This window comes from Seriola aureovittata, chromosome 22 (assembly GCF_021018895.1).
Source record: "Seriola aureovittata isolate HTS-2021-v1 ecotype China chromosome 22, ASM2101889v1, whole genome shotgun sequence".
NCBI classification, from domain to species: Eukaryota; Metazoa; Chordata; class Actinopteri; order Carangiformes; family Carangidae; genus Seriola; species Seriola aureovittata.
Genome location: NC_079385.1, coordinates 11,755,303 through 11,779,695, shown reverse-complemented (window position 1 = coordinate 11,779,695; position 24,393 = coordinate 11,755,303). Strand labels below are relative to the sequence as shown.

At 41.2% G+C, this 24,393-nt stretch overlaps 1 protein-coding gene and 11 non-coding genes across 12 annotated transcripts in view; 5 read left to right on the top strand and 7 right to left on the bottom strand.

The window, feature by feature from the left end:
• Positions 1-24,393, top strand: part of wnt5b (wingless-type MMTV integration site family, member 5b) — an 83,072-nt gene that overhangs the window by 1,046 nt on the left and 57,633 nt on the right. The window lies entirely within an intron of this gene.
• On the bottom strand, positions 4,176-4,248 carry trnak-cuu (transfer RNA lysine (anticodon CUU)). The gene has a single exon. It is a non-coding gene; the product is annotated as a tRNA-Lys (tRNA).
• On the bottom strand, positions 5,254-5,326 carry trnak-cuu (transfer RNA lysine (anticodon CUU)). The gene has a single exon. It is a non-coding gene; the product is annotated as a tRNA-Lys (tRNA).
• Positions 5,746-5,820, top strand: trnak-cuu (transfer RNA lysine (anticodon CUU)). The gene has a single exon. It is a non-coding gene; the product is annotated as a tRNA-Lys (tRNA).
• On the top strand, positions 6,559-6,631 carry trnak-cuu (transfer RNA lysine (anticodon CUU)). Its single transcript has one exon. It is a non-coding gene; the product is annotated as a tRNA-Lys (tRNA).
• trnak-cuu (transfer RNA lysine (anticodon CUU)) lies at positions 7,105-7,177 on the bottom strand. The gene has a single exon. It is a non-coding gene; the product is annotated as a tRNA-Lys (tRNA).
• trnak-cuu (transfer RNA lysine (anticodon CUU)) lies at positions 20,520-20,592 on the top strand. The gene has a single exon. It is a non-coding gene; the product is annotated as a tRNA-Lys (tRNA).
• Positions 21,172-21,244, top strand: trnak-cuu (transfer RNA lysine (anticodon CUU)). Its single transcript has one exon. It is a non-coding gene; the product is annotated as a tRNA-Lys (tRNA).
• Positions 22,003-22,108, bottom strand: trnal-caa (transfer RNA leucine (anticodon CAA)). The gene is made up of 2 exons: positions 22,071-22,108; positions 22,003-22,048 (listed from the first exon to the last, which is right to left on the bottom strand). It is a non-coding gene; the product is annotated as a tRNA-Leu (tRNA).
• trnak-cuu (transfer RNA lysine (anticodon CUU)) lies at positions 22,777-22,849 on the bottom strand. Its single transcript has one exon. It is a non-coding gene; the product is annotated as a tRNA-Lys (tRNA).
• Positions 23,426-23,498, bottom strand: trnak-cuu (transfer RNA lysine (anticodon CUU)). The gene has a single exon. It is a non-coding gene; the product is annotated as a tRNA-Lys (tRNA).
• trnak-cuu (transfer RNA lysine (anticodon CUU)) lies at positions 24,166-24,238 on the bottom strand. The gene has a single exon. It is a non-coding gene; the product is annotated as a tRNA-Lys (tRNA).

Below are 24,393 nucleotides of genomic sequence, written 5' to 3'. Positions count from 1 at the left end.
CAGTCTACTTACAGAATGGGCTTATTTCATGACTTTTGGCTTTGACTTTGTAAATGACAGTGGTGAAATGCAGTGTGTGTGTGTGTGTGTGTGTGTGTGTGTGTGTGTGTGTGAGAGAGATCTGCCAACCCCATCGGCCTAAATGAAGGCAGCCCTCTCGCTTTGCGGTGGAGACTGGGACTATTTTGGTCGAAATGTTGCACAAATGTTTCTCTCAGTTTAGACAAGTTTCTCTGCCTTCTTCTGGGCCAGAGGCTGTGTGGCATCTCACTCTGACACAAGTCTGACTGTGACTCTGGAAGGTATCTGGACCCAGGCCACTTTATGTTTGACAGGTATCATAAACCCAAAGATTGTGTTGGTGACAGTTGAGGAAGAGCTCCACATTTTGACTAAAAAGCTCAGGGTAGGTGCTGTACATATTTTATTACATGTGACTAGTGAATATACTGTGTTCACTGTGGGTCAGAGGTCAGCTGTGTGATCAAACAGTATAGGAATAGATGTCCTGCATGGAAAATGCGTGGAAGTCTAAACTATAGAGCAGAGGACATGTGGTGAAGGTTTGTGCAGACAGGACAACACATTCAAGATGTAATAACTTAAAATGCTAATTTAAAACAGAAACTCAGCCTTAGCAGTGTGTCTTAAAGTATTTAGTTTTGTCCACAACGTTAAAGGATTTAAAATCGACCAGATGTTGCTGAATATTCTCTACATGCTGTCATGAAAATGTATTTGTATTAACACCTGTGACTGTAATCATAAAATAGTATGCATGTATATACTGTATGTATGTGATTATGGGTTGCTGATTTCATGTAGGAGTTTGCTTGTGTGTGTGTGTGTGTGTGTGTGTGTGTGTGTGTGTGTGTGTGTGTGTGTGTGTTTTTCTGTTTAATAATGGGACATTCACAGATCAGTTACTTATGAAATGCTTAGAGTTTATTGTGACCTTTGGCCCCACACACAAACACTCTTAAGATCCCATTAACCACTTATGCAGAAAAAAAATTGTGGCTGAGTGAAACTTTTTGTTTGAGTTCACAGAACCTTCCTGGATCTAGAGATGTTTAGTCCAATTACAGCAAGATCTTAAAAATCTTTTCGGTCATCACAAGAACTCCAAAGCACTCTCTATTTAAAAAATGTATTCTTCATTTAATCAAACAGTATCACTGATTGAAATTTCTCCAGAGAGTCAAAAACACAAGGAAAATTCACAGTTAAGCTATATTTTTAACAGGAAAAGATAGTAACACATGTTTGTATGTTTTAAGGAGCAAGTGGAAAATGCAAGAAAATACATTTTATTCATTGGTATTTATTATAGAGACACATTTAATCAACAGAAGACGAATGCTTCATGTTTTTTAAATTATCAAAACATTTTTATTTATTTTTCGTCAAGGACAGACATAGCAGAGCAAAGTGAGTTTCTCTGTCCGTCAGCATATGTGAAAGCAGATCAGATTCATTTCCAACATGAGCTGTGACGGCTGCAGAGGTCGTCTCTGGCGGTGACGTCTCCGGTTCGCGTTTGCACTTTTCAAGGTTTTAAAGTCTAAAACCCACATGAGCTGTGGACCAGACTGACAGCCACGCTGATAAACCCTGCAAGAGGAGGAGAGGAAGTGTGTGTGTGTGTGTGTGTGTGTGTGTGTGTGTGTGTGTGAGAGTGAGAGAGGGTAGATAGTAATGTTAGATGTGTAGATAGAGGTGGTGAAAAGTGTTGCTGTCAACAGGTTAGCCATTAGAGAGAGATAATCTCTCTTCCTCCTCCCTCCCTGTCTACCAAATCAACTTCTGCTCTTTCTCTTCCCTCCCTCTCACTGTTTCATTCATGTCTCGATTTTTCTCTCTGTGCCTTTATAACTTTTCTCTCTCTTTCCTGCCTCTTGTTCACTCTTCGGTTCCTTCGTTAAGTCTCTGTCACTGCTGCATTATTTTGGATTTGACATTCAGTTTTTGTTGTTGCTTTATGCAACTCTCATTTCACTCTTGTTGCGTTAAAATTGTGTGACTCAAAGCATTTTCACAGTTTTACTTCAGCTGGAAGATTAAATGGTTTTAGGGCTTGTAATGCACTTTGAAGCCCACTGGAAAAACTCAAGCATGCCTTCAGCTCATGGCAGCCTCACTTAGTGTTTGAAAGGTTGCTGTAGATGAATAAATACCTCAAAATAATGATTTGTTTCTAATGAAGAAGTAGCTTTATGTGTCTAGGACATCGAATCTGTATTCTGAACATTTTCTCCTTATTTGTTTTTTTTCCCTTGCCTCTGTCTGTCTGCCCTGGAACTGTGAGAAAGACCTTTTCTTTAACAAAACGCTGAAGTGCCGCTTGAGTGTCTCGTCCATCGGGACTCGGTAATTAGGGAATGGGAGTAAGTGTGCATGTGTGTGTGTCTCCACACTAGATATTTGAGAAGATGGGATGTCTGCAAGCATCAATGGATCCTCAAGGTCATTCATGAGTGTATTGTGAAGTATGTGTGTGTGTGTCTCATTCATTCAGTCAATCAATTTGGAAGTAAGGAAATATTTCCTAATTAAAAGTTTCTGTGTGTTTTAAAAGTATGTGTGCATGTAAGTGTCTGAGAAGGGGGGGGGGGGCTTTAACGCTGGATGTATTACATGTGTGTGTTTTAGCTCACAATTTTCTGACATTTTGTATACCAAACTATTCATTGATAAATCAAGAAAATAATCAGCAAATCAAAGAAAATTAGCTGTGACCATTTTCAGGTTGCAGGAAAAAAAAGTTGGTGGTTGTGTATGTCTTGTGTTCATGGCATTTATTTATTTGTTGTAAACATTTTTACCTGTTTAGGGTGTAAGAGTAAATATTGTATATTGTAAAAACTTTTATGAAAAGACAATTAACAGACACCAGAAACCAGAAACAACTTTAGATACACTTATGGAGGCAAGGCAAGTTTCTGATGCTAAATATATAATTTTTTTCATCTTAACATCAAATATTAAGAGAAAATAGATAGATAAATACTGTCCTTCTTAACATTCACTATAAAGTTTTATCCACTTCAAAATATACTGTAATACAAGTTGATGACTTGACTCAGAGGCACCAGCCTGCACTTAAGCTGCTGTGTGTGTGTGTGTGTGTGGTGTGTGTGTGTGTGTGTGTGTGTGTGTGTGTGTGTGTGTGTGTGTGTGTGTGTGTGTGTGTGTGTGTGTGTGTGTGTGTGTGTGTGTACTTTATGTTGACAATGCAGTGTGGCCATGCGGTAGTCATTATGGTCAAGTGCTGTGTGTGTATGCATTTCTCCATGTATGTGTGCACTCAAAATGTGACCCTGTGGTATTCGTTATGGTGTCTGTGCTTTCTGTATCCTCAACGCCTGTGCGTGTGTGCATGTGTGTGTGTTAAGGTCTTTCTGGGCTGGTGGTTCAGGGCTATGCAGTGATGTCATTGGGGCGGCAGGGTGGGGTGACATGGGGTTAGAGTTTGGCAGAGGTCCTGACTCCAGCAGTCCTCAAAATGTGTCTGACCAGTAAGTATGTGACTGTCCCTGCTTGTCTGTGCACGTGTGTCAGCATGTCAGCCTGTGTGTGTCTGTGTGTGTAGTATATGGTCAGTGGTGGCGGTCACCAGCTGTGTGCAAGCAGTGTCCTACACTAATAGTAAAAGTGGTTTATTGGAGACTTTATAGAGCCTGAAACCGTTTTATAAATCCGGCAGGCTGGTACGAGGGGACCATCACAGACCAAACAGCCACAAGACACACAGCAGGAGACCAGAGGAGCTGCTGTAGCTGAACACTTTTCTGACCACTGACTTCATTTACATCAAATCCAGTATTGCAAAACAATAATAACAACACTTTTCCAATTTTAATATAATTTTAAAAGCATTTTTACAAATATGCAAACTTTAATTAAACTATGAATATTTATATCCTAGGTTAGTCGAGGTATAAGTAGCTAAAACTGCAAGTCGAATTCAACAGCCCTGTGTTAAATCCTTGCCTCATTGTTGAAACTGTTTTCAGAGGTGGTAATTTGACATTTGATCATTTTGGAGGCTGCAGTTTGTGATGCTGTTTAATTGCATAGTGTGTCAGCGAAAGGTGTTATCAATTAACTGATGGCATGAATTGTTATCTCCTAACCTTTCAGGTTCCTCAGATTACTCATCCTAAAACTTCTACCGCCCAACGTGGGGCTCGAACCCACGACCCTGAGATTAAGAGTCTCATGCTCTACCGACTGAGCTAGCCGGGCTCCGTGTTTCAAAAATCTTCATAATTTTTAATCTTAGGGTCGTGGGTTCAAGCCTACTTTGGTTTCAGGTTTTTTTGGGAGCAATAAATGAGTAGGTATGTAAAGTTTTAACAGTGCACTGCTATCACCTCCAAATGTTTCAAACATTCTTAAGATATAATATTATCAAATGTCAGTGTATCTGTCGTAGGAATTTTGTCCATGCCTGAACCTTACATGGGATTTCAGCCCAGGATATAAACAGCAAAATTGTTACTGCTGACATCTCCTCTTCTGTCATCCTTCCTTCTCCCTCTTTTCTTTCTTTTTTCCTCTCATGTATCCTTTTCTCCTCTTTCCTCTCCTCTCCTTCCTTCTCCTCTCAGTAGCCCAGATCTGGCACTGATAAAACTATCAACAGCACACCTGCACTGGGTTGGAAAGGTGTCCCACACGCACGCACGCACACACACACATACACACACACACACACACACACACACACACACACACACACACACACACACACACACACACACACACACACACACACACACACACACACACACACACACACACACACATTAGACTACATACATAGTATAGACTGCAGAGGAGTTTGCAGAACAAAACAGATGGGGACAAGAATCTTATTTAGCACATGCTCACTACAATAAGTCTATTCTCCTCTACCTTTAACTTTGTCTCTCTCTTTTTGAGCCGCATCACCCCTCATGCATCTTTCTGTCTCTCATTACTTCATTTTTACTTTATAGATCTCTATAAGCATAATACATTGGACATTACATAATTTGCACAAATTGAAGCTGTGTTACTCAAAAAAATCTAACACTTTAAAAGGGATTATTACTCTATATATCAATTAATGCTTCTCTTTCAACATATGTAAAACCCATTGGGGATTTCTTTATAATAGTCCCATTAACCTGTAGTCATTTTGGAGTCTGAGTATTGTTGCTCTGAATTTCTCTCTTTTCCTAATCCCTGGCTCCTAAAAGGCAATGTCGCCCAACGTGGGGCTCGAACCCACGACCCTGAGATTAAGAGTCTCATGCTCTACCGACTGAGCTAGCCGGGCATCTATGCAATGAAATTATACAGTGATTCAAAACAAAGTTATAGTAGTTACTGTATACACAAATGATGTTTGTTCTGTGTCTGTGCCTCTGCGCAACCCAACATCCGTACATAAGTACGTCTGTCCATCCCATTCTTGTGGACACGATATCTCAGTAACGCCTTGACGGAACTTCTTCAAATTTGGCACAAACATTCACTAGGACTCAAGGATGAATGGATTCGATTTTGGTGGTCAAAGGTCAAAGGTGAAGGTCATGTTGACCTCGCAAAATGCAGTTTTTGCCTTGTGATGGCAATATCTCTGTAATGCCTTGAGGCAATTTCCTTTCAGATTACTCACCCTAAAACTCTGTCTGGGGCTCAAGGTGGGGTTCGAACCCACAAACGTGATGTTAAGAGGCTTTAACAATGTTTGAGGCCCGGCTAGCTCAGTCGGTAGAGCATGAGACTCTTAGTCTCAGGGTCGTGGGTTTGAGCCCCACGTTGGGAGCTGTAATTTTAGGGTGTGTATTCTGAAAATGAGGCTAGCTTTGTTCAGAACTGTCAACGAAATGTGTCTTCATTGATCTGATCGTAAATGGTCAACTCTAAGTACATCAGATTACACCTGGCATTGAAGTGGATCTCTACATGTGTTTTGACTGACCATTTGTGATTGGATCTCACTTTGCTGCTCTATATGCAAATAAACACAAATGTGTTGTTTTTAGCCAATCCGACAGGCTTCTTGAGCTTGTAGCTGAAGTTGATTCAGAGAATGGCCACATTCTTCTGCACCTTTTCAAGTTGCTGACTTTTACAGATACATTGAAAACGGCATCTTCTCCATCCTGGACTGAAGTGTCCTTGAGGAACTATTCAACTGCTGCCAAACTTTACTTCTAGTATAATCCCTTTTTGTACAAACTCAGTTTTTCATGCAGAGTTATAAGGGCTCTAACACCACTAATCAGCTGTCACTGAGACTCAATGGCTGACCTGTAGCTCTGTATATATATAAATAGCACATACAGTTCGTTATTGAGGACATATACATGTTGATCAGCCTGTGAGGGTCCATTAGAAATGTTTTCAGAAGTATTCTTTTATTGGTTATCAACTCCAGGTGCAGATACTTGTAGTTCAAGGTATCCAGCAAATTCATTTCCATCCTCATTTACTCCTTCCTAAAAACACCAACGGGGCTTTTCACCAACAAGTTAAAGTGATGAACATGACTCCATAGGCACAGCCCGGCTAGCTCAGTCGGTAGAGCATGAGACTCTTAATCTCAGGGTCGTGGGTTCGAGCCCCACGTTGGGCGTATGAATTTTAGGATGAGTTATATATGAGGAAATCAAAGACCTTAAACTGCTCTACAGGAGTATCTGACCTTGACCTCTGATCGCTCAGTTGGTAGAGCATGGAACTCTTAATCTCATGATGCCCCCATACTGGCTGTTATTATTTTAGGTGGGTGGAAATTTAATTGCTGGAGTCCTAGAGCTTCATTAAAGAGGTATCTGCAACGATCAACATTGTTTACTTGTTGATGCTTGACCTTTCTGTTGTATTCACCCTAAAACTATTAACCTACTAGCAATGTCATCAATACAAACTGCTGGACTCACTGCAAAACTGGAGGTAAAGGTTGTAAACTCTGACTGATTGAGGATTTGTGGAATTCATATTCTCAGCTATATCCATCAGTCAAATGCAGATGCAGATGCTCATGTGGAGTATCTTGAGGACTTTGTTTCTCAACCTTCTGCTTATCCTCGCCTCTTAAAATGCTGTCGCCCAACGTGGGGCTCGAACCCACGACCCTGAGATTAAGAGTCTCATGCTCTACCGACTGAGCTAGCCGGGCTGTTTAGTCATTCATCATGGGTCATGTCACCAGCCACATCCATAGAAGCCCAATATCTTGTGTTCTCTTTAATCTTTGTCAATCTAAGTCATCAAGACAAACTGCTGGACTCACTGCAAAACCGCAGGTAATGGTCAGTTACAGACTTTCATTGGAGGCCCTAGAAGTAGCCTCTTACCAGAAGTCAACTTGAGCTGCACACACTCCTGCGATTTAGCTCTAGGTCTCCCGCAATATGATTTCCAAGCTCCTAGAAACACCTGCAACAGGCCATTGAGCTATGGCAGGCCACAGGTCAGCTATGGAGCCTCAGTGACAGCTGATTGGTGTGTGAGAGCCCTAATAACTGTGCATGGACATCTGTTAACACATTGTACGCTCCATGTACAAAGAGGGATAAAATTAGAGGCCAAGTTTGGCTTCAGTGTCATAGTTACTCAAGGGCACTTTTTAATGCTTGATATTTTCCCACCTTTCTGACCTAATTATCCTAAAAGTTGTATGCCCAATGTGGGGTTTGAACCCACAAGCCTAAGTTAGGCTGAGCTAGCCAGGGTGTGTCTGATATGTTATGCTTATAACTGTAGCTGTAGTAAGCTTAGGACTAGAGTAATATTACTGCCTTGTTATGTATCAGTAGTTTGATAGCGAATGTTTTTTGTAGCAGTAACTGTGGTTTGATTTGAATTTCAAATCATCATCAAAGTGTTAGTATGGCATGTTCTTATAGTTAATTACTTCCTGTCACATGACCTTAGATGGAATGACAGGGCTGGGCATTGACTCTGTGTCCTGCACCTTCCCGCTGTGTTGACCCATTGTAAATCATTTCACCCTGTCACTGTCGAGCAGTGAAAACACAGCAATGAGTGAAGCTATTCAAATCAACAGGGTGGTCCTCTACACACACACACACACACACACACACACACACACACACACACACACACACACACACACACACACACACACACTGAAACCTGTATACCCGCTGACTCACACATTTGAACAGGGTAAGTACGTTCTTTGCAAAGGCAACACAGTTTGGCAATAACAGGTGATAGTGAACTCTGTGTGTGTGTGTGTGTGTGTGTGTGTGTGTGTGTGTGTGTGTGTGTGTGTGTGTGGTGTGTGTGTGTGGTGTGTGTCTGTGTGTGTGTGTGTGTAGAGAATTGAGAGGGACCCAGTTGAAAGAGAGGGGAGAAGAAAGTAGAAGTCCAGATGGAGAGAAAGAAAGAGTGAAGGCAGTAAGAGAAGAGTGACAGGGAACGTTCAGTCATTCAGATGAGAGGAAACGCTGCCTCTTACTGGTCATTGTCTGCTACTACAACAGATCAAAGAAAAAATATGAAGAGGTGAATCAAAATAAGTAAACTCAGTTGAAATACTGAGTTTTATACAACTTCATATCTGTGGCCTTGTGGTTTATATGCTGCTGCTGCTTTTCTGCTTTACAACACTGTGTGCAGATTTTTATAAATGAAGTCATTTGAAATATGACTTCAAAAATGAACTTGAAAAATTTGAAACTGCACAGAATAAAGAAAGTCAGATAGACAGACAGCAACAGACAATCTTAGATTTTGACTTATTTGAGTCATACATACATATAATAGCTTGTCTCCCTATGATCACGAAAGTCTTTCAACAGTTAGTGTTAAGCAAACACATAAGCAAGTAGAAAGGCTCCTCTCTCTGCATCTAGGTGTTTCTGAAATCTTGTTATTTTTCTTCTCATCTTTTGTTTTTCTCTTCTTCCCTCAGCCATCTTCCTTTTTTGTCTGATTTCTCCCTTGTCTTTTCTATCTCTTCCTCCACTGTGTGTGTGTGTGTGTGTGTGAGAGAGTGTTGGAGGAGGTGGATAACATAATGAGATTCCCAGTGCCCAGGTGCTCATTCTAGATAATTACTGAGTGGGTTTTTCTGTAGCCAATCTCCAAACTGAAGCAAAACCAAATCTGTCAGCACACACACACGAAAGGAAAGAGGAAGAGAGAGGATCAAATTAAATTTATTCCCACTATCTTGTTTCTGATTGCGAGCTAGCCACTCTTCTGTCCTCTCTGGCTCTTGTTCTTAGATGTTTTTTCAATCATTCTATCACCAATCCTATCTTTGTTTTTTTTTTTCCTCTTGGACACTCTCACTCTTCTCCTTTATCCCTCATTCTCATTCTCTTTTTTCCATTCTCTCATTTCACTCTCTTTTCTTTTCCTCGTTTTCTCTCCTCTGACCATCCTGTCTTCTGTTTATCCCACATCTCGACTGCAGTGTGTGTGTGCGGAAGAAGGATCGACAAAGCATTAGTCAGTTGTCTGGGAAAAAAAACAAAAAACAATCACAGAGGTAGCAGACAACATTGATTTACACACAAACACACACACATCAAAACTCATTCATCACTGATTGGCTAAAATGATTTATTGGGAAGTGCACTGACTATAGCTGCGGTTGCCTGTAGACCGGTCTGACAGGACCAGAGCACTGCATTGCGTTAAAAGAGGACACTGACTCTTTGGCAGATGTGCTTTTTAGATAACAAGGAGACTATTTCACCTGTATCCGTCCTCTTCCTTTGTGGTTTTATGATGTGGCTTTATACTGTCCACTGAAACCAATGCACAGTCAGTCCTTAGATGAAGAGAGTGCCTTTATTTAACTGGGTTAGTTAGTAGTAGTTTTGATGGTTTTTGATTAAATATTGTACTATTTTTGGAAAAGGAGAGATGACAGTGTACTCTTGTTGACGAACTCAACCCCCACCTCAGATTCACTTTTAAAATCCTGGTAGCTGCAGCTCTTGTCCATAAAATCATGAAAATAAAGTGAAGTAAATGCACTGTATATGGTTACAGTCAAACATCACCAGTTGGAAAATCTTGGCGTTTCATTGCCATTGTAATATGCGTAAAATTACAACATTTCAGGCAGTAAACAATACTTGGTCCATATTTCAGGCTATGTAATGTCCCTAAACACTTAGTAGGTATTTCTTATGCTGAAGTAATTGACTTTAATGCCAAAATGTTCATAGTTTATTACATGGCTAGAAAGCTGTGCTTTCTCTGTGTGCCAACAGTGTCACAGGCGTGTAGTGCTGGAAGAAAAATAAAAATAAAAAATGTTTGCATTGGACAAAATCATGGGTTTGCACACCTGGCCAATATTGATATTTTCTCCTGGATAGCAAGAATGTTGCTGTTGTGGGACAGATTTGAGTTTGTATTAAAAACTGTGTGCATCACTGTATTGAAGAGTAACAGTACTTCTACCTGAGGAAGATAGTCTACTACTCTTTCTGCACTTGTCTTTAAAAATACCAGATCTTTTTGTCTCAGAAACAGAGAGCATTTGGCAGCACAACCGAGCATCCTTTCCATGAAGCTGCTGGATCTCTGTGTTTGGATTAATGAGGGACAGAACAAAATCTGGGTCTCAGTCAGGGATTGAAAATCTGAACAGTGAATCAACAATGCCCTCCAATCCATTCCCCCCTGAATTTACTATCAGACTGTGGTTGAAGAGCTTAGAACAGAGCTCCTTCTTCTAATCTTTGGAAGCAAAAGAGTTAAAAATGCTTCTGCAGGGCTGTATCTCCTGGATTTCATCCTGCATATTTTAACACGTGCAGTAGCATATTTCACATCAGCGTCTGCCACTGCTGTGCCGCTGCGTCGTCTGTCAAATGCGCATGCCGCCTGAATTGAGATCAGATTTGTGTTATTCATTACGTTCAATAAATGTACAGGGATCCGTCTTTGCTGGCATTGGTTGCAAGGACGTTGTGTATACATGCAGCACTGGAATGCATGTGTCAGTGACAGCCTGGGCCTCATTGACATCACACTGTCACTCTAAAAATATGCACCGATATGAAGCCGCTTCTGTCTAAACAATCATTACGGCTCTTATCAGAGCTACCACAGGATTCAGGGATTATCTTTTTGTTCGTCTATGTGTGTGTTTCATTCAAAGACATAAATTGTAAAAATTTCTGATTTGGGGCTTTAAAAATATTTGCTTACTCATCTTAGGTTGCCGTATTATTTAAAAAAAAAAAGTGGCATACATGAATGGATCTTAAGTTAAAATAATTACTATATATTGCATTGAAAAATGGTTTCATTTTTGTATACATGTATACATGTTTGTATAAATGTAAGTAAATGTTAGCTCTCTAAAGTTGTGTTTTCTGTAGTTCAGAGTGGCTGAAGTTTTAAAATGTGGCGCTGCAGTAACAGTGGACACAGACAGAGGGCGCTACATCACTGGAACTCACCACTGACACTGGACACATGAGAGGAGAGGAGAGAGAGGAAAGCAGAGAAGGACAGGGGTGAGAGGTTAGAGGGGGAGACGGGGGGATTGAAATTGATAGAAGTGAGAGAAACAGAGAGAAAGAGGGAAACTGAAGGAAAGTGAAAGTTAGGAAAAGAGAGTGAGGAGATAAATCAAGAGTTAAAGGCGACATGTTAAACACTGGCGTGAATTCTCCCCCACTCTGTCTTCCCCTTTCCTGTGCAGACTTTCTTTTTGTTTTGGTTACACTCACCAAATTATTTTCAGAAGGCACGGCCATCTTTCATCCACCCCTCCTTTATCTCACTTTCCTTTCCCCCATCTCTCTCCCCCTCCATCTGACCACTACCCCTCTCCACCCTCCCCTCTCCCATCATGCATGGTTGGGTCCAGGCCATTTGCTTCCTCTCCAGCAGGCCTGTACCATTAGTGACCAGCAGGGGAATAGTTGCTCTCTGCATGCAGCTGGGGACAGGTGTGCTGATGCTCACTCTGTCTGTGTGTGTGTGTGTGTGCCGGCTGTCAGCATCACTCTCAGCATAGTTACACACCATACAGACGCACAGACACACACAGATGCCGTTATTGGTTTTCAGCATACCAGGTATAATAAGTAAAGGATAATTCTAGTTTATTTTTCATATCTATGAGAAACAATCATAAAACCTAAATGCTGAGATGTGGAAACAAAATTATCCCTAAAAGTAAGTCCAGCAGTGAGATGATCAAGTTTTCAACAAACAGAGACTTGCGTCCAATTTTACCTACTATACTTCCAGTAGTTGGGCGTGCCTAGTTTTCTGGTGCAATGACAAATTTTAGCAGACATTTTGATTTCAGTTTCACCCTAATAAAGTAGTTTAAATGAAGAACTGTAGCCAGCTGTCTGATCATCTGTGCGAATATTTCTTCCCCTATTGGCCATAGTAGTAGTGAGAACTGAAATGATTAGTGATCAAACAATCGGAAGAAAATGAATCAGCATTTTGATCATTTTCTAAGCAAAATGGCAAAAGAAAAATCACAGGTTCCAGCTTCTAAAATGGGAACACTTTGTGGTTTTCTCTGATCTTGTATTTAACTGAATATCTTTGGGTTTTGGACAAAACATGACACCTGAAAACGTCATCCTGGGCTCTAGGAAAGTATGATGGGCTATTTTTGCTATTTGATGGCAGGCCAAACTATAAATCAATTAATAAAAAAATTGTCTGTAGATTAATTGATAATGGAAATAATCATTAGTTACAGCCCTTATAACCAAGAAAAACGATGGCCAAAGCTAAAAGCAAATATGAAACCTGAGTTATAATAAACTGGAATGATCCTTAGTGTGCTTATTGCTACATAGTTTCCTGAACAAAAAACAAAAGCCGAACCCTCTCTTTCTCTCTCTCTCTCTCACACACACACACACACACACACACACACACACACACACACACACTATTGCTGTTGTAGCCACAGTAACACTCTAGCCAGCAAAGTGTGACTCAACAGAAATCTGTTCTTCTGTTCTTCCTCCAGCTCTCCTTCAGCCTTGTCCACCCTCTGTGGGCGCAGTGCCGCATGAACTGGGCAACGAGCCCCAGACAGAGCCCTGCAGTCGCACTAGCTTCCACCCTGGAAGCCTTGAAAGAAAAGAAATAGTAAAAGAGGGAAGGAGAAAAGCAGAAGATGGGGTGTAGGTGGAAAAGAGGGAGGGGGGGTAAAAAGACAGTGAAGAGAGGGAAGATGAGCAGAAGTGAGGAACTGAGTGGAGGATGAAGAGATAAGAGGATGCAAGAGCAGAGGAGATATGCAACAGAGGAGAGGATAAGAGAGAGGGGGGAGACAAAAGGAGATTAGAAAAATAGATAGATCGATAGATAGAGAGATACAGAGAGAAGAAGAAGAAAGAGACAGAGCAAAAGGAGAAAGTGTGAGGCCGAGAGAAAAAAAAGAGAGAGCTGGGCAGACAGCCAGCTCTCCCAGGAGAGAGAGAGAGGTCAGAGCAACGGACACATCTCTGGAGAGGCTGTGCTTGTGTGTGTGTGTGTGTGTGTGTGTGTGTGTGTGTGTGTGTGTGTGTGTGTGTGTGTGTGTGTATGTTTGTGTGTGTGTGTGTGTGCGTGTGTGTGCGTGTGTGTGTGTGTGTGTGTGTGTGTGTGCGCATGTGTGGAAGACAGCGGTGAGGGGATGGAGGATGGAGGAGAGAAGAATGCAGAGGAGGAGGAAAGCAGTGGAGCGCAGAGAGAAAGAGAGGAGGGCTTGTATAAGATACACTCTGAATGCCTGAAATGCGACCTTGGCAATCTATATCTGTGTGTGCTTTTTTTCTTTTGTACTGCATGTAATACATTTAAAGGACAAGGCTGGTATTATTCTATTTATTCTTCTGGTCAACAAACAAACCCCATGAGAAGACAAAAGTACGTCTCTCAATACTTTCCTATGTTCCAGCCCTGTTTCTGTAAGTCAATTTACAGTGTAGGAAAATTACATCATCACTCTTAATCCCATCGACTGAGCTCTGATTGGTGAATTGTCCCTCTAAGTGGCGGAAACAGCAAAACAGATCTACGAGTCACTGAACATATCACGGCAAATCAAATGTCTGGAACCACACAAGGTGCATGTGGTGTTGACCCATGTCAGTGCAACAGTGTGGTTCATTATTCAGTTTTCAATGTTTTCTTGGGCAACAATGGAGCTCTATGGTGCAGAGGAATATGCAGAGGATTTGGCTACATATTCATCAGGTGATTTTATGCGGTTTGTTGTCAGTAAGAAATCAGCACACCTATTCTGTAAAAGGGACAAAGAACAACATTGAGAAGAAGTTTTACCCAGAAAGTATCTGTTTCGCTGTGTGTGTAACACTGAGGGTATTGTGGGCTATAGTAGAACATCTGTGTGTGTGCGTGTTCATGTGCATTCTGCGTGTGCAAGGCCAGCGCAGGTCATAGAGCGCTGTGTGTGTGTGTGTGTGTCAATAACAGTATGTGGAGGCCACAGGATTATGTGACCTTGCATGCCACATGTGCTGTCTTCCACTCACATACACAGTCTCTATCTTCCTCTCTCGCACACACACACGTACATACACATACCCAAACACAAAGCCCCGTGAAATCTTCTGACTCCTGAGGGTCTTTATGGGACTCCTGCATTGGTCATGGAGAGGTAGGAGAAGAGGAGGATGAGAAGGAGTAAAAGGAGAAAGACAGAGGAAGACAAGAGGAGATGTTGATCTGGGTGAAAAAGACAAGACAAGAAGAATGAGAGAAAAGGAAAGAGATGGAAAGTAAGGCAGAGAAAAGAAGATACGAATAGCAAAACGAGGCAAATGTGGAAAAAGCAACCCTATCTCCAACACAATACATTTATATGCTGCTAATTTCCTTTGCCAAATACGATGTGGAGGAAGTGGAACTGGTGGAATTGTATTGAATTGCTGCCTGAATTATGTTCATTGGAGGCGTTTTTTTTTTTTTTTTTTTTTCCGCTACTACAAGTGTGACATCCTTATTATACACAAAAGTCATGGAGAGGAGGTTAGGGTGGATGATTTGGCATACAGAGAACAGGACTTTGACTGAGGTTGACATCCTGTGACCCACGTGTTGTTGGGTGTAAGATACTGAAACACTTGGTTATGGTTAATATAAAATAGTGGCTTTAGTTAAATATTTAAAAAAGAAAATCGCATTGTTCTATGATGTGTTTCAAGTCAGTGTTGACTTTTTTAGAACTGAACGAAGACCTCAGTCGTACTGTGAGTTGCCTTAACCATAAATATGGATATAGTGGGAAACAAATGCAATACACTGACAGTAACACTTCTGCTTCACTCTCTTCCTCAATAACAGCATATAACTCCATCAACCTCAGCTCTGGAAACTGCAGGTTACGTACACTGCATTTTGTAGCTCTCCAACTACAAATAAAGAAATATTACCATTAATGATATTATATAATCATCAAATCTAATTTTACGCTAATGCAAATTATTTGTATATGAATACAGTTTTAAGAGACGGACAGTTTAAAGAAAGTTGAGAGAAGAAAAGTTAAGACAGAGGAGGAGAAGAAGTTAAGGAGATGGTTGGGTAAAGCTGCAGGCCTGAGGACATTATTTCAGCTGCTCTGTGTGTGTGTGTGTGGGGGGGGGGGGGTACAGGGACAGGTGGACATCTTTCTGTTATCTTTGCCTACATCTCTCAATCAGTCATCCTCATCAATCAATCTTGACTGTCTTTAGATCATTTGCACAAGTTTGTGTGTCTATGTGTATTAAGAATACAAAAATTATGTTTGCATTTTTTCCATTTTTATCAGTACAATCTATACATTTGTAGTGTATGTGTGTGTGTTTGTGTTTTTGCATCTGTATGGGCATGTTTGAGTCCTTATACTTGCCTGTATTTGTGAGTCTGTGCTTGTGTTTGAGCTTGTATATGTGTGGGCTCACGTTGCTATCCCTTGCAGAGTGTGTGTGTGTGTTTGCACGCGTGCGTGCGTGTGTGTCTACCACGAGCCCCAGTGAGATCCAGCGAGCATGACGGAGAATGACAGGTTGATTTATGGCAAGGCTATAAGTAGAATGACTACTGCTAGAGAGAGAGAGAGAGAGTGTGAGGGACAAAAACACGACGGAGAGGGAAGGAAAAAGAGAGGGTGGAAAAAGATGGTGGGGAGAGAAAGAGGGAGAGATGAGGACGATGAGAGAAAAGGAGATGCAGAGAAAGCAAGAGCAGAATGACAGAGCTAAAGAGGCAATATGGGACAAGACGGAGGAAGAGTAATGAGGAAAAGCCAGAAACAGAGTAGTGAGGAAAAGATGGGAAGGAGTGAGAGGGACTGATTGGGACTGTGGTAGGGGGATTAAGTTGCCTATTTGCATATTGCTATGAAAGGTAGAAAGAAGAAGAGAAAATATGACCAATCTGCTACTAGCATGAAAAAAATGCTAGAGGAAAAAGAGGTACAGGCAGAGAGGAAGTTTAGCTCCTGTTTGCGAAGTAGCCTCTGTGAGTCGGTTTAATGACAAACAACACTGTGCTCGGCTCGCGCCGTGCAGCATTCTGTGAGTCTCAATAGGAAAATAACATTATCTCCACAATTACATTTACATTTTTAGACATCTATCTGATGCCGTTATGCAAAACGACATACACGGAGTGCAAATGAGCTTCAATTCCCAGATCAGTAACAAAGTACAGCAAACAATATCCAAGAGAGTATTCAAGAGCTGTGATGATGCCTATGACCATCATGGAAGAGAGAGGAGATGAAAGACGCTGTTTTATTACATACAATCTGTTTCTATGATGTTTTTCATTAAGCATTCTGTAGCAGCAGTTGTCATGTAGGAGAGAGAAGTGAAAGTACATTTTTAATCCAATGATACAGTATTTACAATATCACATCCATCTGACACTTTGATCCTGTGTTTGGATGATTCTTAAATACAGCCACTTACACCTCTTACTGAACCACTGTCACATGGAATAAACTGCATTTTTTTGCAGATGATCTGAATGGGTCAGTATGTGTTTATCTCATGACCCTCCTCCCGACCAGGGTTGAATATGGTTGTGGCACTAGTTTGCTTTGGTATGAAAGGGTAAACACATGACTTTTGATTGGTATAATGTTTGAATGTCATACCATACCTGCATACCATAAATGTCCCCAGTCCGGAGATGTTGGAGCTTGTGGCCAGTGCTTTAGCACCTAGGCCACCTGTTACTGAATTAATATATCTTCATAGTAGATAATATGGTGGACTTTTGCCCATTGGTCTTAATGCTCCATTCTATTTGCCTCGGATGTCTGAGCTGGGAATGACGTCACACCATGTTGCAATAAAAGTCGGAAGCTTGCTATTGTTGTTGCTTGTTGTTATTATTGTTAGCAATACCAGTTAATGGCAACACATTACATGGTAGTTTGCACATCCAAACAACATGCAACATTTCTACAGATAGAAGTTAGACAGCGTTGAATGTACAACTGATGTAATAAAACACAAATAAGACAGAAGTACTAATAAACAGTATATTTCTACAGATTTTACCTATGTTGATGCAGAGAGCAGCCATCTTGGGTTTTGAGGTCGGGTTTGGTGAGGTCCGTCTTGACTTTCCGAGTCGGAAATCCGACTTCAGGAGAAGATGAGAGAATGGATTTTTCCAATACTTGTGTGTTCGGTCACAGAGGAGCTTTTAATTTGAAACAGCAGATGTTCAGGGTATTTTCTAATTGGCTAATTCAATCTGAAATGTGTGTCTGAAATGTAAGTGTTGTCATGAGATTTGTCTGGTTTAAAGGTAAATAAGAACAGACTGAAATACTTTTTCTCTTACGACACACACATACACACACACACACACACACACACACACACACACACACACACACACACACACACCTGCCAGCCAGAACAATTGCTCCCATGACAACCTGGCAACCAAGAGGGCTTTGAAGCACTGGTCAGAAGAGTTTTGTGTGTGTGTGTATTTGTGTGTGTGTGTGTATTTGTGTGTGTGTATTTCTATATCCTTTCTATTTCCACTTCTTTTCAATACTTGTTTTTTTATCTCTCTTTCTTGTCTTTTCTCTTCTGTTTTGCATAGGAAACTGTTCTCATCCTGTTCTCTGCCCTCAGGTTAAAAAAAAGAGAGAATGTCAGAGAAATCAAGAAAAGCAATAACGAGTGTTTTCAAGAGAGCGAGGAAGGAGAAGGAAGGAGTGTAAGAAGTATGAGAGAGGGAGGTAGATAAAGACAGAGAGAAAGAGAGAGAGTGAGGGAGAGAGGGAGCACAGTCTTTGATCTCTCTCCTGGGGAGCGGGAGCTGGGCTTGGCATGCAGCCAGAAAACCCCACAGCACATACACACACACACAAATACACACACACACACACACACACACACACACACACACACACACACACACACACACGCACACCAAACAGACGCACACACATATTTAGGTCTAGCTGGCCTGCTCCAGGGCTTTGTTGATTATTTCTGCTGGGATGATCAAAGACGTCAATCGCCCCCTCCTCCATCGTCCATCCATCCATCCTTCAGCTATCTGTCTGTTCACCAGTCCATCTGTCCAGCCATTCATCGTTGTGTGTCCATTCATTCTTTTAACAGAAAGTCCTTATAGTAACCAGTTGCAACAGGAGATGACTCAATCTATAGGTATTTGGGGTTGAGCTTTGGTCCAGACAGATGCTGGTGAGTTTAGGTCTTCACTTGTCAGGATGGCCAAGTGGTCTAAGGCGCCAGACTTAAGGATTACGCCTTCTTGAGCAAAGGGACCAAGGCACTGTCTACCAAATAGAGGCATGGGTTCCTGACAGACTTTCTACCCACAGGTTTCATTCCTGTAATATTGTATGTAACAAGCTCATTGAATATGTATGTATATTATCCTGTATGGCTAAATTAACTATACAGCTAATGGAAGTTTCTACACAAGTCTACTGTCTCACAGTTAAAATTATGGAAAACCTCCGGTATAGTCTCCTGACTAAAAGATACTATTTTCAAGCTTGAGACTCTTAATCTTGTTTGAGTCCCATGTTTTGCTTGCGGGTGACAAGCACAAAGACAGAAATCAAAGTCTTTAACCTACTCTACAAGAGTATCAGCACCTGAATTTGACCTCTGACAAGAGGATACAGTTCAGGAGATTAGAGAATTATGGATGTTCTCCAGAATAAATACAGTATGTACATGCATTATCCTGTACGATTTAATTAACTATACAACTAATGGAAGTAGCTAATCAAAATAGAGTCAGTTGCACTGTTACATTACGTTGACCGTCAATAAACAGACAGTCGTTTAGAATTATAGATATTCTCCAGTATATTGTCCTGACTGAAGCATACTATTTTCAATGGGAAATGTGTCTTGTGGGCAACTTTTTTTTCTTTTTGATGAGAAATTATGTTTGCACAATCAGTAGAGCATGAGACTCTTAATCTCCGGGTCGTAGATTTGAGCACCATGTTGGACACTGATGTCTTCAAGAGTGGTGATAAGAACGGTCCTTCAATTACTCGGCAAGAGTATCTGCACCTAACCTTGACCTCACAGGCCCTCACACACCAATCAGTATCTGTGGACGTCCATTGCCTGCAAGTTTTGCAGTAAGTTCAGCACTTTGTTTTGATGACATATCTGATCCAAGATTGAAAGGTGACGCAGATCACATGATGCATTTACTGTTGTATGTAGCCCGGCTAGCTGCAATTTTGCAGTGGGTCCAGCAGTTTGTCTTGATGACATAACTGAACCAAGAGTAAAAACTGCAGCAGATTAGGCCTCTTCCTAAGGATATGCTTGATCCCATGATGCAGGAGTTTGCCAAGTAACCCAGCTATCCCAGTCGAGTAGAACATAATATCAATAAAGAGAGCTGCATTGAACTGTTTTTGACTGGACCGCAACAGCATATGTTGCCGACTAACTGACTGAGGAAGTTGTACCATTGGTCGGCCGGCTAAGTGTTTGAGTCTCCCCATTGGCTGTTGCTGTTTGATGTGATTTGTGATAAATACTTTGATTTGTGATTTGACGCAAACAGTCTCTTTTACATCACCGGGGGCAGTTACAGGCATGGTTGCCAGTTTAGCATCTTTGTTGCTTGATTTACTAACACTTTTAGTGACAAATCTTAGCTACTTCCTAAAGAAGAGAATCGCCAATATTGCCTTGCGAGTGTAGGTCAGGCTTTCTCTCCGCGGGCTCACCTCTGGGTTTTAACCTAGTGTTCTCACCAAGGGCATACATAATGTAATCAATTACTGAAATTTGCTTAACAAAAGTGCCATATTATATTTTCCGATATAGCTTGATGTGTCATGTTCTGTGCATCTGCCTATATCCTCCAGCTATCAGTGGAGTGTCTGAGATCCTTTTTCTTTTTGGAATAATGGGCAAATAGTCACTCCTGATTAAAGCAAGCTATTTGTAACGATAAACGTGTCTTTTGAGCAACCTGTTTTGTTGTAAAACGATATGATTCTTTGGTTATTTGTGGCCCGGCTAGCTCAGTCGGTAGAGCATGAGACTCTTAATCTCAGGGTCGTGGGTTCGAGCCCCACGTTGGGTGACAGTTCCTTTTAAGAGGTGGGGATAAGCAAAAGGATGGGAAACTAAGTCCTCAAGATACTCAAGATACATGAGCATCTGCACCTACACCTGGCTGATCTGAGAATATGAATTCTAAAAACCGAACCTAGAGTGAAAACTTCCTATGCATGTGCTTGATTACATCATATCTGTTGTGCTAAGTAGCCCAGCTAGCCCATTCAGTAGAACATGGAGTCAATGAATAGATAGCATAAAACTGTTTTTTGACTGGACTGCAATAGGCCAGGCCTAAAAACATGAATGTATGCCGCTGACTACTAGCTGATGAAGTTACACCATTGGCCAGCTGGCCAAGTGTTTGAGTTTCCCCATTGGTCGTCGTTCTTTCAAAACGATTTGACACAAAGAGTGTCTGTTATGTTGTTATATTTGTTATATGATACATTTATCGAACATTTTTTATCTTTCTATTGAGGAAAATAATTTTGCGATAATTATTACTATAGTTTTATCGCCCAACCCTACTATTTGTAACGATAAATGTGTCTTGTGAGCAACCTGTTTTGATGTAAACAGATATGAATTTTTGTATTTTGTGGCCCGGCTAGCTCAGTCGGTAGAGCATGAGACTCTTAATCTCAGGGTTGTGGGTTCGAGCCCCATGTTGGGCGACAGTACCTTTTAAGACGTTGGGATAAGCAAAAGGATGGGAAACTAAATCCTCAAGATACTCAAGACACATTAGCATCTGTACCTACACCTGGCTGATCTGATAATTATAGAAATTAATTATAAATTATAAATAAAAACCCCTCACATACTGACTTTCAGCCGTTCAACAACCTTTGCCTCCAGTTTTGTCTTGATGACATAGCTGAATCAAGAGTAAAACACTGTCAGACAGATTGGGCCTCTTCTTAAGCATGTGTTTGATCACATGATGCAGGACCTGTGCTAAGTAGCCCAGTCAGTAGAACATGAAGTCAATAAATAGAGCAGCATAAGATTGTTTTTTGACTGGATCACAACAGCGGGTCCAGGCCTAAAAAGTAAAATGTTTGCTGGTGCTTTTGTAAGGCAATGGTTACTGACTGAAAACAAATTCCACAGATAACTCAGCCTCAAGCCCCATGTTGGGTGGAAGAGTTTTAGGGTGAGTACATCAGCCTACAGACTCTTGTTGACAGTTGATTGGTGTGTGAGTTTGTGAGATTGAGTTCAGGTGCAGATACTCTTAAAGAGAAATTAAAGAACTGTTTTCAATACCTCTCTTGAAGACATCAGCGCCCAAGGTGGGGCTCAAATCTGCAACTCTGAGATTAAGAGTGTCATTCTTATTCTAATCTAATCTGTCTAATTAAACCTTACAGGATAATGCACATACATATTCAATGAACTTGTTAGGGATGAAACCTGCAGGTAAAATCACTGTCAGGAGTGGGATTTGAACCCACGCCTCCATTTGGAGACCAGAAGTCCCTTGAGGAAGGAATCAACCTTGAGTCTGGCGCCTTAGACCACTCGGCCATCCTGACATCTGCATATATGTTCTCACCAAAATGAGTGATGACTGGAGTTTATAGGTAGATGGACAAAACATGACAGGTCAAGATGTCCAATGTGATGTAGAGGTGTGTACAGAGGTGAGCCTGCAGAGGGATAGCCTGACCTTGCACTCGCAGGGCAATATTGGTGATTCTCTTCTTCAGAAAGTAGCTTAGATTGTCACTAAAGGTGTTAGTAAATCAAGCGACAAAGATGCTAGATTGACAACCATGCCTGTAACTGGCCCCTGATGACATAAGAGAGACTGTTTGTGCCAAATCATTTTGAAAGAGCAACACCAAATGGGCAGACTCCAACACTTGGTTGATTGACCAATGGTGTAACTTCATTAGTTAGTCAGACAGTGACAGACATTTGCGTTTTAACCCCCGCTGTTGCGGTCCAGTCAAAAACAGTTTAATGCAGCTGCAGTTTTTACTCTTGTTTCAACCATCTCATCAAGACAAACTGCTGGAGTCAATGCAATAATTGCAGGTAATGGTTAACTGTAGATCAGTGTGTGAGGGATTTCATATGAATCATCCCATCAGAGGTCAAGTTGAGCTGTAGGTACAGATGGCAGATGTATGTGTGGCATGGATTAAGGACTTTTATTTCCACCCTTGTGTTTAACCTCCACCTCTTAAAAGGTCTTTATCGCCCAACGTGGGGCTCGAATCCACGACCCTGAGATTAAGAGTCTCATGCTCTACCGACTGAGCTAGCCGGGCCACGAAATACAAAAAAATCATATCTGTTTACAACAAAACAGGTTGCTCACAAGACACATTTATCATTACAAATAGTAGGGCTGGGCGATAAAACAATAGTAATAATTATCGCAAAATTATTTTCCTCAATAGAAAGATAAAAAATGTTCGATAAATGTAACGTATAACAACATAACAGACACTCTTTGTGTCAAATCATTTTGAAAGAACGACGGCCAATGGGGAAACTCAAACACTTGGCCAGCTGGCCAATGGTGTAACTTCATCAGCTAGTCAGTCAGCGACATACATTCATGTTTTTAGGCCTGGCCTCTTGCAGTCCAGTCAAAAACAGTTTAATGCAGCTGCAGTTTTTACTCTTGTTTCAACCATCTCATCAAGACAAACTGCTGGAGTCAATGCAATAATTGCAGGTAATGGTTAACTGTAGATCAGTGTGTGAGGGATTTCATATGAATCATCCCATCAGAGGTCAAGTTGAGCTGTAGGTACAGATGGCAGATGTATGTGTGGCATGGATTAAGGACTTTTATTTCCACCCTTGTGTTTAACCTCCACCTCTTAAAAGGTCTTTATCGCCCAACGTGGGGCTCGAATCCACGACCCTGAGATTAAGAGTCTCATGCTCTACCGACTGAGCTAGCCGGGCCACGAAATACAAAAAAATCATATCTGTTTACAACAAAACAGGTTGCTCACAAGACACATTTATCATTACAAATAGTAGGGCTGGGCGATAAAACAATAGTAATAATTATCGCAAAATTATTTTCCTCAATAGAAAGATAAAAAATGTTCGATAAATGTAACGTATAACAACATAACAGACACTCTTTGTGTCAAATCATTTTGAAAGAACGACGGCCAATGGGGAAACTCAAACACTTGGCCAGCTGGCCAATGGTGTAACTTCATCAGCTAGTCAGTCAGCGACATACATTCATGTTTTTAGGCCTGGCCTCTTGCAGTCCAGTCAAAAAACAGTTTTATGCTGCTCTATTCATTGACTCCATGTTCTACTGACTGGGCTAGCTGGGCTACTTAGCACAACACATATCATGTAATCAAGCACATGCTTAGGAAGTTTTCACTCTAGGTTCAGCTATGTCATCAAGACAAACTGCAAAACAAAATTGAATGGTTATAGAGTCTGGTTAACTTTGGATTGGTATGTGAGGGCTTTCAGAATTCATATTCTGATGTATTCTCCTGTCAGAGGTCAAGTGCAGGTGTAGGTGTAGATGCCTATGTAGAGTAGATAAACGACTTTGATCTCAACAATTGTACTTAAGTCCCACTTCTTAAAAAGTCTCCATCACCCAACATGGGGCTCAAATCCACAACCCTGAGATTAAGAGTCTCATGCTCTACCGACTGAGCTAGCCAGGCTACTTTGAGCTGCTAGTGACTCATGTCTGCAACTTTTAGTCCTGGATCAGCTGTGCGATCAAAACAAACTGCTGGACACACTGCAATGGTTGGCAGCAAACTTATGTTGACAGTTGATTGGTGTGTGAGGTCCTGTGAGGTGAAGTTCAGGTGCA